General features: G+C 39.6%; 1 pseudogene; it reads left to right on the top strand.

Moving 5' to 3' along the window:
• Positions 1-3,021: 3,021 nt before the first annotated feature.
• Positions 3,022-3,140, top strand: LOC118610646 (annotated as a pseudogene).
• The last annotated feature ends 14,300 nt before the right edge of the window (positions 3,141-17,440 follow it).

Here is a 17,440-nt window from a genome sequence, read left to right as displayed (position 1 = left end):
GTCAATAGGGTTGATTCCTTCTGAGGGCTGTGAGGAAGAATCTGTTCCAGGTTTTTCTCTTTGGCTTGTAGGTAGCTGTCTTTTCTCTGTGTCTTCACATCATCTTTCCTCTATGTGTGTCTCTGTGTCCAAGTTTTCCTGTTTTATAAGGGCATGTGTAATATTGGATTAGGGAACACTCTATTGATCTTACTTTAACTTGACCATTTCTACAGTGGCTGTATCTCCAAATCTCATATTCTGAGGTCTTCAGAGTTAAGACTTCAACATATGAATTTTGGAGGGGACACAATTCAATCCACAACAGATATATGGATCTTTCTGTATTATTTCTTACAATTGCATGGGAATCCACAATTATTTCAAAATAAAGGGGTTTTAAAATAAGAAAAAAAAAAGGAAAAAAATAGAAAGAATTTAAGTCATAGAGAATTTAATTCCATGATAGTAATGGAATTAGACTAGAAATCAATAACAGAAAAATCTCTGAATATTTATAAATTAAGCAGCATACTTCTATGTAACACTTTGCTCAAAGAGAAAATCTCAGGGAAAATAAATAAATAAATAAATAAATAAATAAATAAATAAATAACTAGAACTGCATGATAGTAAAAATACGGCATATCAAAATTTGTAGGATCTAGGAAAGCAGTACTTAGAGGTAAATTTTTAGCATTAAAGGCTCCTATTAAACTATGTTACATCTAAACTTTGGATTATCATCCAAATGTGAAAATATTGAAGATATAGAAAGAATGCTAAGATGTGTTTATTAGATGTGAAACAGTAATACATATAATATAAATATAAATAGATATATCTATATAGAGATATAGATAATATAGATGATGATACAGATAGATATCGATATAGATAATATTGATATAGATATAGATACAGATACAGATATAGATATAGGTATAGATATAGATATAGATATAGATACAGATATAGATATAGATATAGATATAGATATCATGCTACCTTTGGTGGAAAAGGGATATGATCAAGATAACTCACATCTGCTTGCTCCTGCATAAACACTGGTAGATAAACAATGAACTAATTCAAGTAGTTATCTACGGGGGTAGAGGAAAATGGGGCAGATTGGGCAGAGGTAGGAGTAAGATTTTTCAATATATACCTTGTTTATTGCTTTACTCTTTTTAAATTGAGAATTTCACATAACATAAAATTATCACTCTTAAAGTATACAACTCAGTGACATTTATTACATTTACAATGTAGCGCAACCACTACTTTTATCAAATTCTAAAACATCTCATCACTCTAAAAGAAAAACCCATACCCATTAGGCAGTCACTCCTCATTCCCCATTGCCTGCACACCCTGGTAACTACCAATATGCTTCTACCCTACAGATACGATATTTGGGCGGGGGGCAGATTGTATCTAGTTTCTTTCACGTAGCATGTATCAACACTTCATTCTTTTTTATGATTGAATAATATTTCATTGTACTTTTACACCACATTTTGTTTATCCATTCATCTGTCGATGGACCTTTTGACTATTGTGAATAATACTGCTATGTATATTCATGTACATCAAACATCTTTTGAATCCCTGCTTTCAGTTCTTTGGGGTATATATCTAGGAGTGACATTGCTGGGTCATATGGCAATTCTATGTTTAACTTTTAAAGGAACCACCATACCGTTGTTTTCCACAGTGGCTGCACCATTTTACATTCCCACATCAATGTACCAGGGTTCCAATTCCTCTACATTTTCCCAATACTTATTGTTTTCCATAAATTTTTCTGTCTTTATTGAAATATAATAGACAATTAGTTGCTTGTATTTAGGTTGTACAATTCAATGAGTTTTTCTTTCAATTATAGTCGTCATACAGTAAGATACTAGTTTCAGTTGTATAGCATAGTGATCAGAGATCTACATAACTTGCAAAACAATCACCTCACTGAATCAAGTACCCCTCTTCCTCTTATATATTTATTCCAACATTATTAACCATCTTCTCCATGCTATACTCCACATTTCCATGTCTATTCTGCAACTATCTATTTATACCTCTTAATCCCTTTGCCTTTTTGTTGTATCTTCCCAACCCCATCCCATCTAGTAGCACTCAAAATATTCTCTGTATCTTTGAGTTTATTTCCACTTTGGTTGTTATTGTTGTTGATTTTGTTCTCTAGATTCCACATGTACGTGAAATCACGCAATATTTGTCTTTCTCTATCCGACACATTTCATTCAGTGCAATACCCTCTAGGTCCATCAAAGCCATATCTTTTTCCATCCTCTTCCTTTTAGTCTGTGTGTGTCTTTTAATTTGAAGTGAGTCTCTTGTAGGCAGCATATGTAGAGGTCTTGTTTTCTTATCCATTCAGTGACCCTATCCTTTGGTTGGAGCACTTAATTCTTTTTCATTTGAGGTGCTTGTTGATAGGAATGTAGTTCTTACCACTCTTTATTCCTGTTTTTGATACATGTTTTTTTCTTCTTAAAGAAGTCCCTCAAACATTTCCTGTGATACAGGCTTAGTGTTGATAAATTCCTTCAGCTTATTTTTGTCTGGGAAGCTCTTTATCTGTCCTTCAACTCTAAATGGTAGCTTTGCTGGATAAAGTATTTCTTGTTGTAGATCATGGGTTTTCATCACGTTGAATATTTTTTTGCCAAGCCCTCTGTACTGTATAGTTTTGTTTGTTCGTTTGTTTGTTTGTTCTTGAGAAATCGGCTGCCAGTTTTGTGGGTGCTCCTTTGTAGGTAACTAACTGCTTTTCTCTTGCTGCTTTTAATATTCTTTCTTTGTATTTAACCTTTGGCAGTTTAATTATAATGTGTCTTGGTGTGGGCCTCTTGAGGTTCGTCTCTTTTGAGATTCACTGAGCTTCCTGGGATTGTTTGTCTATATCTTTCACAAGAGTAGAGACATTTTCTATTATTATTTCTTCAAATAGCTCTTCAATGTTTTTTTTTTTCTGGTACCCCTATGACATGGATATTTTTACATTTAATAGTATCCTAAGTCTGCAGCTATGCTACCCTGAACAAGCCTGATCCCGTCTCATCTTGGCAGCTAAGCAGGGTCAGGCCTGGTTAGTACTTGGATGGCAGACAACATAGGAAGACCAGGTGCTGTAGGCGTAAAAAAAATTCAATCAATCAATCAATCAATCAATCAATGTAAACTGACATGTTCCTTGCAATCTTTGAGGTCAACAAAAGGTTGCCTAACCTAAAAAAAAAAAAAAAAGGATTTCATAGGCTTCTTAATTATTCTTATAGTCTTGGCTTCTCTTTTCTTGCCATTCTGATTGAGTAGTGTCCTCGGCCTTTCCATCCTCTACATAGGTCATTCAATCCTTTTCTTAATTCACTCTGTTTATTCCATTTAATATTCTTTTCATTTCAGATAATGTGTTCTTCATTTCTGACTGGTTCCCCTTTACAATTTCCATTTCCATTTTTATGTTTTTTTAATCTCTTCATTAAAGTTCTCACTGAATTCATCTACACTTCTCTAAATTTCATTGTGCACCTTTACAACCAGTGTTTTTGAACTCTGCATCTGTTGCTTGACTCCATTATTTCTGGATCTCTGTTCTGTTCTCTCATATGATTTCTGCTTCTCTGTCTTCCCATTTGAGCTGCCTTTCTGTGTCTGTTTCTATATACTAAGCAAAGTTCTTAAGTCTCCCCATCTTATTAGTGAGTCTTATTAGTGAAGTAGGTATCCAGTGGCATAGTCCTGAGAAAGGTTAAGCTGTAGGCCAAATTTGGCCCCAGCCTGTGCCCCTCTAGGACCACCTGTTAAGATTCAGTAAGCAATTCACAGATGCTCTGCTTAGAGTGGCCTCAAAAGGCCACACCAGAAACTACAGTCAGTTGCCACCAGTGTGAGTCTAGGCACTGCTTGGCATGGAGCCCCTGACTAGCGGAGGATACACCTGGATGTGGTGTCGGTGGGGCCGCGAGTTGGGGAAGCAGTTTCAGGGAATCCTCTGGGTGGAGCAACCTCTGTTATCCAGTTTGATGACATCTCAGCTATGACGGCACTGTGTCCGCACACTGGGAGTGGGGAGGGCTCAACAGGGAACAATGAATACAGCTGGCACTTCTGTACAGAGCAAGTCTCTCCTCGCCCCTCACTCCGGCAACTCAGTGTCCCCCTGTAAGTCCCATGTGCCCCCTGTGCAGCCTACCTAGTGCTGGTCCTCAGAGTGAGTAGGTCCGACACCACAAAAGTCCGCTCAGGGACACGGCCCCTTTAAGAGGTGTCTGCAGCTGCCAGTTGCAGCTGCCGCAGCCTCTGTTCCACTCAGCCGCTCAGGACCGGTAGCCTCACATCCTCACCCTGTCCTACCTCCTCCCATTGCAGGGTGATTTCTTATTTCTCTCGCTGATTGTATGGCTTGTTCATCTAGATCCCAGGTGATTTTCTTTGCTGTTTGCTCCTTGTGTCTGTGACAACTTTGATCTGATCACCAGAGTGATGAACAGAGCCTCTGTCTTCCATGCCATTTTTTTCTCTCCCAGCTCCAACTCCATATTTTTTTTATTATAGTTATTCTTGTTGGTGTAAAGTGGTATCTTGTGGTTTTTATTTGCATTTCCATAATGACTAATAATCTTGAGCATCTTTTCATGTGCTTATTGATCACCTGCATATCTTATTTGGTATTTTTTATGTGAACTCTATGATTTAAATGTTTAAATGATTTACCTATTTAAATAAAAAATAAATCAATTTTAAAAGGGAAAAGTGTAAATATTGGACAGAAAAGAAAAAACAAGACTATTACGGCAAACAGAATAGTGGCTCTCCAAGATGTCCACATTCTAATTCCTGAAACCTATGCATACGTTACCATAGCTGACAAAAGGGACTTTGTAGATGTGATTAGGTCAAGGATCCTAAATAGGGATATTATCCTGGATTATCAGGGTGGGTATGATATAATCATAAGAGATCTTACAAGAGTGAGGCAAGAGGTTAGAGTCAGAAAAGGAAATATGATGATGGAAGCAGAGGTCAGAGAAAGAGAGACAGAGACAAAGAGACTTGAAGATGTTACACTGTGGGCCTGGAAGATGGAGGGAGGGGGTCGTGAGGCAAGGAATGCTGGCAGTTTTTAGAAGTAGAAAAGGCAAGGAAACAGATTCTCCCTAGAGTATCTAGAAGGAATGCAGCCCTACCAACACATTGATTTTAAGACTTGGAACTTCCAGAATTATAAGATAATAAATTTGTGTTATTTTAAGCCACTGAGTTTATGGTAATTTGCTACAGCAGCATTAGGAAACTAATACAACCACAAATGTCCTGCTCCTTCCAGAACAAAGTACTGCCATATAACCTCCTCATCAATAGTTCACTCTCAGGAAACACAGGTGAGGCTCTTGTGTCTTCTAAATCCTGGATGGGGAAAAAATGAACCACAGAGGACAAAGTTGTGTTGTCCTGTGAGATGTGAAAGATGCAGCCAAACAACACAAGACCTGTCTCCTATACATCTCCAGAGGGAATACTGAGCTAAGTCTTGTTGGATAAATGTACATGACAGAAAAGACTTGAAAGTCTTGTAAAAAATGTAAGAGCTCATCACACTTCACAGAGATTGAGCAAGATCTGCAGAAACCAAAGCCAATGGACTTCTTTTTTATCCCCACAGGCAGTGTTATTACCCTCAGGTGTCAGCTACAAGACCGAGAATTTTAAAAGCTGCCCTCCATTTCATTCCATCTCCCTACCCCTTTCCCAGAGCTCAGCCATAACTGGCAGCACCTGCCCACCCAAAGGTCATTTATCACCTGAAATGTCTACATGTGGTTTGCTTCATGTCCATCCTTTTTTAAAGCTCCAAATACGCTTCACATCTAATGCGTGTAATATGTTCATTTCATGGAATTGGCCCAGAGAGGGTAACTCCACGTGATAAAAGACCCAATAGCAGGTTGGGTAGCAGATCAAAATGGCTGATGGCCTATAAATTTTTTCCAGCTTTTTCTACTTCAGAGAGATAAGGATACCACCAACACTATCACCACCTTCATAGAAAAGACAGCTTTGGATCTAGGCCAACAATGACCTAAAATCCACTTAAAACACATTGAAGAAGCACTTGAAGAATGTGGATCTATGACTAGGGAATAGGCCTGAATAAAACAATGTAATATTTCTCAAAACTCAAAAGACAACAGTTACTATTTAAAGGGGAACTACTCAGTATCAGCCCTAAGGAAATTTATTCTCCAAAATATGGAATTTTATTATTGATAAGAACAATAGCAATATTTGGGCACCTGTTTCAGTGATCCTGTGATTATATTGAGCATGAATTTCACTCCCTTCCAGGCATGAAATTCGGGTGGGATTTACCCACCACCAGCTCAAGGTGTGACCCTTGCTTGATCAGAACCAATCCATTATTTCATCCCTCTTGCCATGTTGATTAATTCAGAGATAAGCATTCAATACCAATCAGATATGAGCTAATCAATAGTTGGCATTTCAAAGCCAACTAGTCCAAGGTATGATAGCACATGACCAAATAAATCTTCATTAGAAGGAAGCCCATATGGAGAGAGAGATATTCTCTCCTTCTATGGCAAGGAAGCATACAGTCCTGCACGGTGAGGGTATCCATCTTGCAAAAGGAATGAGGCAGTCTTGGATGAAGCCAACATCTTGAAGGACCTTGATGACATGGGGCAACTGGATTAAAACAACTCTAAAGCCTGCCCTCTGGGTGTTCAGTGACATGAAGCAATAAACTCCCTTGTTATTTAAGCCAGTGAATGTGGGGGGGGGGGGTTTTCTGCTTACAACCTATTGCATCTTAACTGATGCACCCAATGTGTATCATGCACTGCGTGAAGGGCTTTCACACATTCTGTCTCAGTCTTCACCATGGACCAGTGATGGAGGTTTTATTAGCCCTTTTCTGCAGATGTCAGGTGTTCAAACTGCTGGGAGTGGTGGAGCCAGGATGCAGTCTCAGATCTGTCCGTCCCTCAGACCTCTGCTTTCCACCAGGTTCTCTTAGCTTCTCCCATAATACTTGGGAGCACGGTGCTTACAGGAGATTCCCCAGCACCACCCTCTGCAATAATTCCACAGATAAGCTCCAGGAGAGATTGTTTCTATATTCATACAAGCTGTTATATTTCATATCTGGCATCCTGTTTCAGTAGTTGGATATTTCTTACAAGTGCTGATGAATCATTGTTTAAAAAAAAAAAAAGCAATCAATAAATCCCTCATTACAAAGGCACTAAAGAAAGAACTTACAGACCTCTCACTGGCATTTTAAACAGAACTTTAAGATACCAAAAGTAACCCTCCATCTGATATAAATGTATCTAACCTTAAATATAAACCTACTATTTGAGAAGTCGCTGAAAATTGTTTTCTTACTTGAAAACTTGGAATTACTGACACGAATCTACTTTAAACTCAGAAAGGTTTGTGAATAGAATCAGACTTTGAAAAAAATTAACTAAAATGGAAGCTAAGAGCTTCGTTATTTGCAAAACCAGACTCTCAAATAATACCACATTAACTGTAAGACCAGCGCTTCTCCCAATGGGGCTGATTCTGTCCCCAGATTGTTGAGTCAGAGTTTCCAACAGGAAAACAAATAAACAAAAGATCCCACTGCAAAATGCACACATGTATGTATAATTCCTTGACCAATATACAAGGGATTTTTTTAGACTGCATGGAAAGGAAAGGGCTGAAGAAGATCTTGATCTAGATTTAAGGTCTACCACCGAAGTACCCACAACAGCCGCGCTCTCAGCTTCTGCTTGGCCACCTCCCCTGGTGGGAGACATGCACATTTCATGACTCCCAGCCCTATTTTCAGACATTTTTATTTGGCTCAAAGTGATCTGTATATCAAACCCAAATCTGTATCTCCACAAGAAATAGTTTTGAAGTTAGAGAGATCTGAGTTCAATGACTGTTCTAACCAGTTCCTCTTGGATGACCTTGGCAGGTGCTCAACTCCTCCAAGCCCAAGCTTCCTAGCTATAAAAATGGAGGTGGTAATTTCTACCTCTGGCCATTAATATAAGGTTTATAAGAGATATCATGTATAAAGTTCATGGCAACTATTTCTGGCACGATGTAAACCTCAACAAGTGATAACAGTTATTAATTGTCATGGAGAGTACTCCTGGGGCTATTGAGTAGGATTGCCAGGTGTGGCAAATAAAAGTACAAGAAACCCAATGAAATCTGAATTTCAGATAAACGACCAATAATTGTTTTTAGTATAAGTGTGTTCCATGTAGTATTTGGGACATACTTACACTAAAATATTATTTATTGTTTATCTGGAATTCAAATGTCATGGGGTGTCTGATATTTTATCTGGCGACCCTACTACTGAGCCAGTGAGACTACCAAAGTTGAAGCTGAGATGGGACAATGGGGGAACAAATCATGAGGTCAGAGTGGGGAGGGGAGGATATAAAGAAACCAGAGATATGGCAGCAAAGCCACAAACTATATGCAGAGACACCCAGGGGTACCTGTTGCCTGAGGTCAAATCAACCCCAGATGCTTAAATGGGCACTCAGCCATATAGAGAAGTCCATTATTCATAATCGTTCATTTTCTCTCCCTTTGAAGATTTTTATTCTTATAAAACGTCAACCTCAATAAACACCACTTAAGTTGGATCACTGTCTAATTTGCTATTTATAACTCTTATGTTAAGAAAACTCCGGCACAAAAACTTATCAAAGTATCTACTTTGTCAAGACTCTTTCATTCAACCTTTCAAATATTTATCAAGCAAATATCTTGTCTCAGCTATAATGATTGTGACGGAGGCTATAAATGGGGCTAAAACAGGATCCCACCTTCAAGGACACCATTCATTGTTCAGTGCAGTAGTCTTCAACTTTTTTATCTATCTATCTATCTATCTATCTATCTATCTATCTATTTATTTAGGCAAGGCAACCCTCGGTTGACCTCACAGATTGCAGTTTACAATCTCTAATTTTTTAAAAATTTTTTTACGCCTACAGCACCTGGTATTCTTAGGTGGTCTCCAGCTTTCTTTCTTTTTTTTTTTATCATTTGCCTAATCAGTTAAAAAAAATTGAACAGATACTCCCAAGTTCTATAAATTTATATACTTATTAGTCATATATATATATCCTATCATATATAATAGAGATCTGTTATAAATGCATGTATGTATAAATATACATACATATATAATAAAACATACTTCTATTTACATAAATACTTAAATAATACATACTTACATAAATAAAACATGGTAATAAACAATATAATTAGAAGTTGTAATGTTTTCTCCCTTCTCCCCACCATGAATCCTCTTACTTTTCCTCTGGTATGTGCGAATCCCAATGTGGAAGCCATTGGGCTAGTGGATAACAAAGACCTGTTAGCAAATAGTTTGCATACAGTGTAATAAGTCCTGTAACTAGGATCGTAAGAGAGCATGAAGGAGGAAACAGGAGCTCTGTTGGAGAGGAGAAAGAGGAAAGCTACGTGAAGGCCAGACCTCTGGGTAAAATCTGAAGGATGGGCAAGACTTTGCCAGCAAACTTGGGGCTGGGGGATGCTTTTCAAGTGAAGCACACAGCTTTTTTAAAGCATATTGGTATGATAGAGGATGACATACCCAAAGAACCAGGAGCAACTAAGTATGGTTTAAGCATGGAGTGAAGTTGGTAAAAGAAACATTAAATGCAGTGAGAAGAGTAGGTCTCAGAGTACATAGTACAGATGAAGTCTAGGAAACAATGCAAATCTGAGCTCCAAAATGACTTGTTCATATTTTCATATTACAAAGATCACTCTGATAGAAATGAGAAAATCCTAAATGAAATCTTAGAAAAATTGAATTAAAGCAGATTGTTATTTCCAGACAGCATTTTAATCTAGGATAACCCAGATGGTTTAATATTAGAAAATCTATTAACTTGGGCTCAGATTACATTTTAATAAAAAATATTCATCCGGTAGATACAAAAAACCTATTCAGTGGGTTTCCAATTTGGAAAACTAGGATACTCTTAAACAATTAAATATTTATTGAATGTTTATGTATCTTAAATACATAACCAACCTCATATTAAAAGTATTTTAATTAAAGTAAGAAATAAAACAAAAATACCAACTATTATCATATCATATTGTGCTAAACATTCTAGTCAATGCAAAAGGTATTAAACAAAAACAAGGCGACACAGCTATAAGCAGCGAATCTGGGCTTCGCCCTCAGAGCCTTTCCTTCTAACCACTGTACCACCCTGCCTCATAAGGAGACCTGTGCTGGGGAGCCGTGAGGATGGTGAGAAGCTTAAGGCCGTAGCCTCGAAATGTAGACGCATGAAAAGGTAAGAAACTGCACAGTTCACTAAATGCCACTAGGTGCTTAGCATCATATCTAATAGCTTGTAAGCATGCATTCATGCACCCATTTGCTCATTCAATAAATATTGAATTTATTGTGCCAGGCACAGTGCTGGGCACTGTATAGAATATGAGCAACACAGACATGGTCTCCACCATGGAGTTGAGGCTGGAAAGGGGAATCAGACAGCAAACATATATAAGGAAAAGCTAATCACAAACTGAAGTAATAGGAAGGGAAAGAATAGGCTGTGGTGAGAGAATGAGAGAGGGAACGTATTTTGGGCCTGAGGCAGATACAGAGGTGTCAGGAGGCTTCTGGGCCCTTGAAGAATGCATAGGAGCCAGCCGAGGGAGGAGCAGGAGAGAGGAGAGGGGCCCGAGAGGAGGGAGAACAAGGAGAATGCCTGGTCCAGGAAGCCAGGGAGAGAGAGGGTCAAAGGGTAAGAAATCACCCTGCTCAATGCTGCCGCTTGGATGGAGACTGGAAAGTGCCCCTGAATTGGGCCATTCAGATGTCCCAGAGACTTGGACTAGAGCAGTTTCAGGGACATGGCACTCAGAACCAGTGTTCCTATCCTCATCGGAAAAAGCATTAGCAGGGATACTTACAGAAGTGTAGGTGCTCTGAAAAGGGCAGCAGGATCAAGTGGGATGCCCCTCACTCTCCATCCCTGGAAACTGTCCCCTCAGAGCGAGTCTCCAGCCACGGCCTTTGGGATGAGACCTCGAAAATGGGCACCTGAGTCTACACAGAAAGTTTTTCATGAGTCTTAACACATCAGTAAAATTATAAGGAACCAAGAGTCTAGGCCCTGATGTCTCCTGTCAGATGAGGATATAGCACTAGGTATTGTATCCCCTCACTTTTTCAAACCAGCCACGGCATCTGGAGCAGTGGGGGAGGGCTCCAAACCCACCTTGGGCCCCATCTCAAAGGCCTAGTCCGTGGTATGTCTCAGTCATTCCTGGTTAATTTTGAGTCCATATTTGAAACTATCCTTTTATTATAGGCATGGTTAGGCCTTCGGCAGCAACCTCTAGAAATTATTTAAGTGTTTTCTCCTGGTCCCCAATCCTGGAGGTGTGAAGACCTTCAGAATCCTAACCCATAGACCCAGGTCGTGCACCTTTGAGCAAGAGTCCTGTCTGTGAAGCACAGCAGCAGGATGTGTCCTAGGAGAGGAAATTACTTCAAAAAAATATCCGTCTTTTCCCCTTGGATAGCTGCAATTCAGCCCAGCCAGAAGAACGCCTTGATATTTGAGATGGAGAAAGTGGGGTGACAGGACGCAGAGTGACCAGCCGGTAACAGAGGCCAGAGGCCTCCGGAGACTGGGATTTATCTGTGATTTTCCCCAGGCGATTAGGTTTAGGCCCGCAATTTCTGTGTGGGTACTGGATCTCGGTGCCAGACTCTACTTTGGAGGATCACTTGGAATAATGAATGAACTGACACCTTTGAGCCTGGGTGGTAGCCCTGAAAAGGGAAGTGGAGGAAGCAGACTGACTCCCTTAGGAAGGAGCCTGGGTGACAAATACCTTTTCAGAGAATTACCATCAGCAAAAAGCGATGACAGCAACCTTTCCCAAAGAAGGCCTCCAACCCTGGAATTAGGAGGCTGGAGAGAGGCAGGGAAACCCAAGACCTCTCATGAATTATAAACTGAAAAAGCTCACCACTCCCCAGCCCTTTCCCCTTCAGACACAGGCTCCATTGTTGACAAGCAATTTGGCAGTTACTCTAAAGTGGCTAAAATTTGGCACATCCTCCAAGGCCTTTCCTGGTCAGATCAGGTGACCGTTTCCCTGAGCCGGGTAGAGAAAGAAAGGATTACCTGCCTCATCCCCTCCCCTCTGAGGCAGGTGAGAGTAAATCCATTAACTGACCAGTGCTGTCAGTTTACAAATAAAACAAGAACTATAAAAGCCGCCTTTGTTCAACCGGGGCAGCCATCCTGGCGGGGAGGTTAGATTAGCAATTTGTCCTTTGTCAAGGGATTAGCAGAGCCTCATTGTTTTAATGTTTATTTATCAATTTGCGTCTTCTAGCAGTTTCAACCCTACTCGCCCCAACTCCCGCTTGTCCCTGCTCATTTTACCTCCTCTGCCGAGGGGCTAAAAATGCTGTATTAGAGAGCACCCGGCATGAAACTCATTCAAACCCTCCACCTTTTCTTCTGCTCAGGTTCAAACTCCTTGGCCTTTCACCAGTCACAGAGTAGAAATCACAGCCCTGGCAGAGGAGAAAAAAGATGGTTCATCCAGACAAAGGGACCCTGCTCCATACCTGCAGAGTGCCATCTCTCACATAGAACTCTGTATTGTGGAATACCTGGAGTCCTAGTTTTGATATCAGTCCATCTTCAGGTGTGGGGCAGGTATCACTATGCCTAGGGGCTATGGAGGATCTGAAGGGGTTGGGGATGACTTCCTCAAAGCTGACAATAGGCTGGATAGTTATCTGGAGGGGGTGACCAATTGTTATCACATTCTTCACTCTGAGGATACCAGCTTGTCCCAAAAGAAGATAATATATTAAGCACCTAATCATACATGACTCTCTAGAAGGGGAACTGTACCATCCCAATACCTTCTTGCCAGTGATAGTTTGACTGAAGACTTTAGCTTACTCCTTTGCTCTAAAAAATAAAAAAATAAAATAATTTTTAAAGCTCTATTTTTTTCAAAGCTACAAAATTATTTTTCCAAATGAAAGCTTATGTGGGGCTAAATTGCATGAAATACTGTAAATACACTGTTAAGACACACACACACACACACACACACACACACACACACACACACACTCCCACCAGGCATCTCAGAGAAGTGCTATGTTGCTGCAGGACACAATTGGAAGCTTCTGGATTAAATAAAGAAGGTCTACCTACTCTCCTCCAGCTCTCTCAAGTCATACAACTCCTGCCCCTAACACACTTTCCCAATCTGCCCTGTGTCCCACCAGACACCAACCCTGGTCCTCCCTTCTCACTCCTTCCTTGCATTTTCTAAACATCATCAGACATTCTGAAAGGAATTCCAAATTTTTCATCATGTCACCTATCCACCTTTATTTAGTAAGACATTCTCAAGTCCTTCACTATTTGGCCTTAACTTAATATTTCAGTTTTATCTTTCGCTTACCCCTAAACAAAACTTTTACCTTATGCTAGTCTTGACTACTTACCACTTAAGCAAAACTTGCAAAGAGCTAATTCTTCGTCTTTGTGCAAAGTGGTCTTCACGCTGAGGATGCTGGCTTGTCCACTTGTAGCCAAACTCAGAACAGTTCAACCTTTAAAGTTCAACTCACGATGTCTTCAAATTCCAAATTCTTGCTACTCTGTGGCATCTTCGACATGAATTGTGTAGGCTAATGCTGGCTCCTGGTGTAATTTGCGGGTGTGTGTATATGTGTGTGATTTGAAATCTGGAGTTGTGAGCTCACATTTAATGATACTTTATCTATGTGAACCCAGTGCAGCCTGGGTTGATGGTATCTCCCTCCAGATCCATTTTGCATTTGCTTGAACCAGGCACCATCGAAACATTATTTTGCACTAGTAATTGGTTTGTATGGGGATGGGAGGAGGAGCTCCTGGACCACGTGGGTAATATCAGTTTGAACCCTAAATCCTTGTGAGGGACCTATTGTTTTGGATTCTCACAGGACACATCTTATTCCACCCTGAGTCCTGGCCCATTCTCTTGTTGTCTTACTTTACTGGTGGGTCAGTTTCCGCTCCTCCATTCTACCCTTTCATTGAGAGTATGGCCCTTTGAGTATCCTAGATTTATGAAGATCCTCTTCAGTCCTTGGACATTAAAAGCCATGTTTCTAGGTTAGGGAGGCCACTAACCCAGGAGAGCCCCAACATCAACTCAAATGTATATCACTTGGTTTTTCGATTTCTTATTTATGTATGTATGTATGTATGTATGTATGTATGTATGTATGTATATCTTGGGGATTTTCTTTACATTTTTATGAGCTCACTTATACAATTTAAAATATTTCTGTTTATTTTATCCAGAAATTTCAAGGGTTTTCTAATGAGAGGGGTGCAGAGTTCAGGCTATTAAGCTTTCCATATTTATATGATTGTTTCTTCAATTAGAGTATAATTTCCCACATATATTTCTTTTTATTATAGATGTAGCCTCTAAAACTGTGCCCAGCATGTATCAAATGATCAGCAAACATTTGACAAGTGAATGAATGAATGACATTTTTACTATCCCTTCCATAGAAAGACAGCACTATTTTAAAGTCATAAGGATCCATCCTACTAATCATCAGCTGTATGACCCTGGCAAATTACTTCTCTGAAGCTCAGTTTTCTCATTCACGAGATGGAGACAATTCCTGTCTTACATGGTAGTTGGGAGGATAAGTATGTATTTCGTGCAAATGCCTGGCTTATGCTCAGTTATAGTATGAGTCTGGAGGACCCATATTGAATGTTTTCTACTTAATGATAAAAGTTAAGCCTGATACATTAAAAAAAAAAATCCTTCTGTTATTCATTGTATAAGTCTTGCCAAAACTCACAGCTCTAGACTGGAACCAAAGACACAAACATTTATGGGATGTCAACTAAGACCCATCACATCTATTTTTTAATTCCCTCTGAAACCTGATCAATCAAGTGTTTTTCTTTTCAGAAAAGGTTAAGATTGGTTAAATGACTTCCTAGACTTGCCCAGTAAGGCAGAAAGAAGCATATAACCCTAGGTCTATCTGACCTGTATTAGATACCATAAGCTAATGAGACCGTAGAAATATGGGTATCAGGTATGTCTGCAACCTCAACTCTAAACATCTTAATTAACCAGTCACAGGAGCAATTTGGAAATAAAGGCAAAAATATGACTACCAAATCTTTTCTGCCAGTCAAAAGTTCCCTCAACTAGAGGCAGCCTAGCCTTTACAAATGCCAAGCTCCCTGAGGCATCCAGCCATCCTGCAGACCTCAAAAGCTGTGACTCATATGGTTATATCAGCTTCCACTTCTTTCCACTATGTCCACAGGTATTTTACCACCCTTGCAGTGGACAAAAGATCCTAGAAGCAGAGTGGAGGGGGGTCCTGCATTTCCCTTCAAATCCATATTAAAAAAGAAAGTTAGCTACCAGAATGAATGCATCATATTTATGATCACCCATATTAATATGAGAAAACGTATTAGCAAACTAAGAGCAAGGCTTTGGATACAGGCATCCCTGGGTTTGAATCCCAACTCTACCACCTATTAGCAGAATGATCTGAGTAACTTCCTTGCCTGTAAAACGGGTAGAAGGATATTCATCTCACAAAGTTGTTGTAAGGATCTAAATAAAATAACGATTGTGAAGTGCTTTTACTAGTACCTGACACTTAATAAACATTCAATAAATGGTAGCTATACTACCAATAACGATAATGGATAACACAGGAAATTTTACATACATTAACTCACAATTCGCATTTCTAGAAATAGAGAGTATTATCCCTGTTTTACAAATGAAAAGCATTTCTAGAAATAGAGAGTATTATCCCTGTTTTACAAATGAAAAACTGAGAGGAAGAGAGGTCAGGCAACTTGCTCAAGGTCACACAATTAGGAAGCTGCAGAGAAAGAAAGATAGATAATCTGCCTGAAGAATTCATACTATGCTAAGTTGTCTCTCAATTCTCTTGTCACAGTTATCATTATTGTTATTGGTGTCAATACTACTAAATGGTGGTGAAATGGGTGCGGCAGAGACAGATAATTAAAGAGGCAAAGAAAACCAGAGCTCTAAGTTCATCTGCTGGGTCTTCAGGCTGAGCCAGACCACAAAAGTGGGGCTGAAAATCTGGACACACCCAACCAAGTTTCCCAGAGAATGCAGAGCTCTGAAGCTGGAAGGCACCTACCTACCTGCCAACAAATTATATCTATGCTCCAAAAAAAAAAAAAAAAAAAAAAAAGATGAAACAGCTTCAAGCTTCAGGAGGACTGCCCAACAGTCACCCAAGTATTTATGAGCAAATGTACATGTTGGGTATTATGTTAAGCACCATGTGAGGTTTCCAAGGATACTTAACAAGGAGCTTAAACTGTTAGAGAGGAAACATGCCATCACCATGAAAAGTCAAGGTTTAGAGAAAACTTCTTGGCAAATATAGGATTAAGCTGGCCTTGAGACTGAGAAGAGACAGGATGAGCAAGCAAGGTATGTACTTGGCAGGTTCCTTTTGAGCTGCCATCTCACTGCTTAGTTGAAAAAACTGGTTCACAGAGTGACCCACTCAAGGCAGCAGTTACAAGAGAATTACCTTTGATCTCTCCCGGGTCAGTCAAGTCACCTGGTCTGAAACAAACCTTATTTTTCACTTCCTTAAGGACGTCACTGGGAAACACTAAGGTGAAAGGTTGATTTGGAAATAGCTAGGTTCCTGGCCCTGGAATTTTTTTTAACAAGATGTATTCAGGAAAAATAAATTAATCTCTGCAGCAGGGTCAGCTGTGGAATTGTGAAAGAATGCTGGCCTTCACTGCAGGAAGGGAAAGTGCCTCAGTGAGGGCTTGGGGCTCCAGGAAACGCTGTGTCTTGGCCTCTGCCCCACCCCCCACCAGCATGTCATTAAACCGGGAGGGGGAGGAAAGGAGGCCCCTCTGCTTTCTCTTCTGTGCTGTTCTTGTTTACTCTCACAGAGACATCTCGGTCTTATTTTAATGTAGAAAGAATTAAGATTGAAATTATATTGTTTCAGTATAACCGAATCCATGTGCATCTTGGGAAATTCTAAAATTCAGCTTGGAGAAAAAATGGATTAAAATTATACTCGATTAGAGAAAGAAAACTAAAATGAGAATAAATAAATAACAATTTAGAGTCCAAGGACAAGTCTCCTTTTCTTTTCATCTTAATTGAGAAAAAGTCCAGGAAATGTGAGAAATGTTCATGTTTAACCAATTTATTTAGTTATGTTAGAATTACATTTAGTTAGTAATGGGTTCCTAACACTTGGTATATTCAAACCTGACACCAGAAAACAGGGAGCATATACAAT

Source organism: Rousettus aegyptiacus, unplaced genomic scaffold, assembly GCF_014176215.1.
Source record: "Rousettus aegyptiacus isolate mRouAeg1 unplaced genomic scaffold, mRouAeg1.p scaffold_m13_p_12, whole genome shotgun sequence".
NCBI lineage: Eukaryota > Metazoa > Chordata > Mammalia > Chiroptera > Pteropodidae > Rousettus > Rousettus aegyptiacus.
Note: the sequence above shows the minus strand (reverse complement) of the source record. Positions and strands in the feature narration are given on the sequence as shown.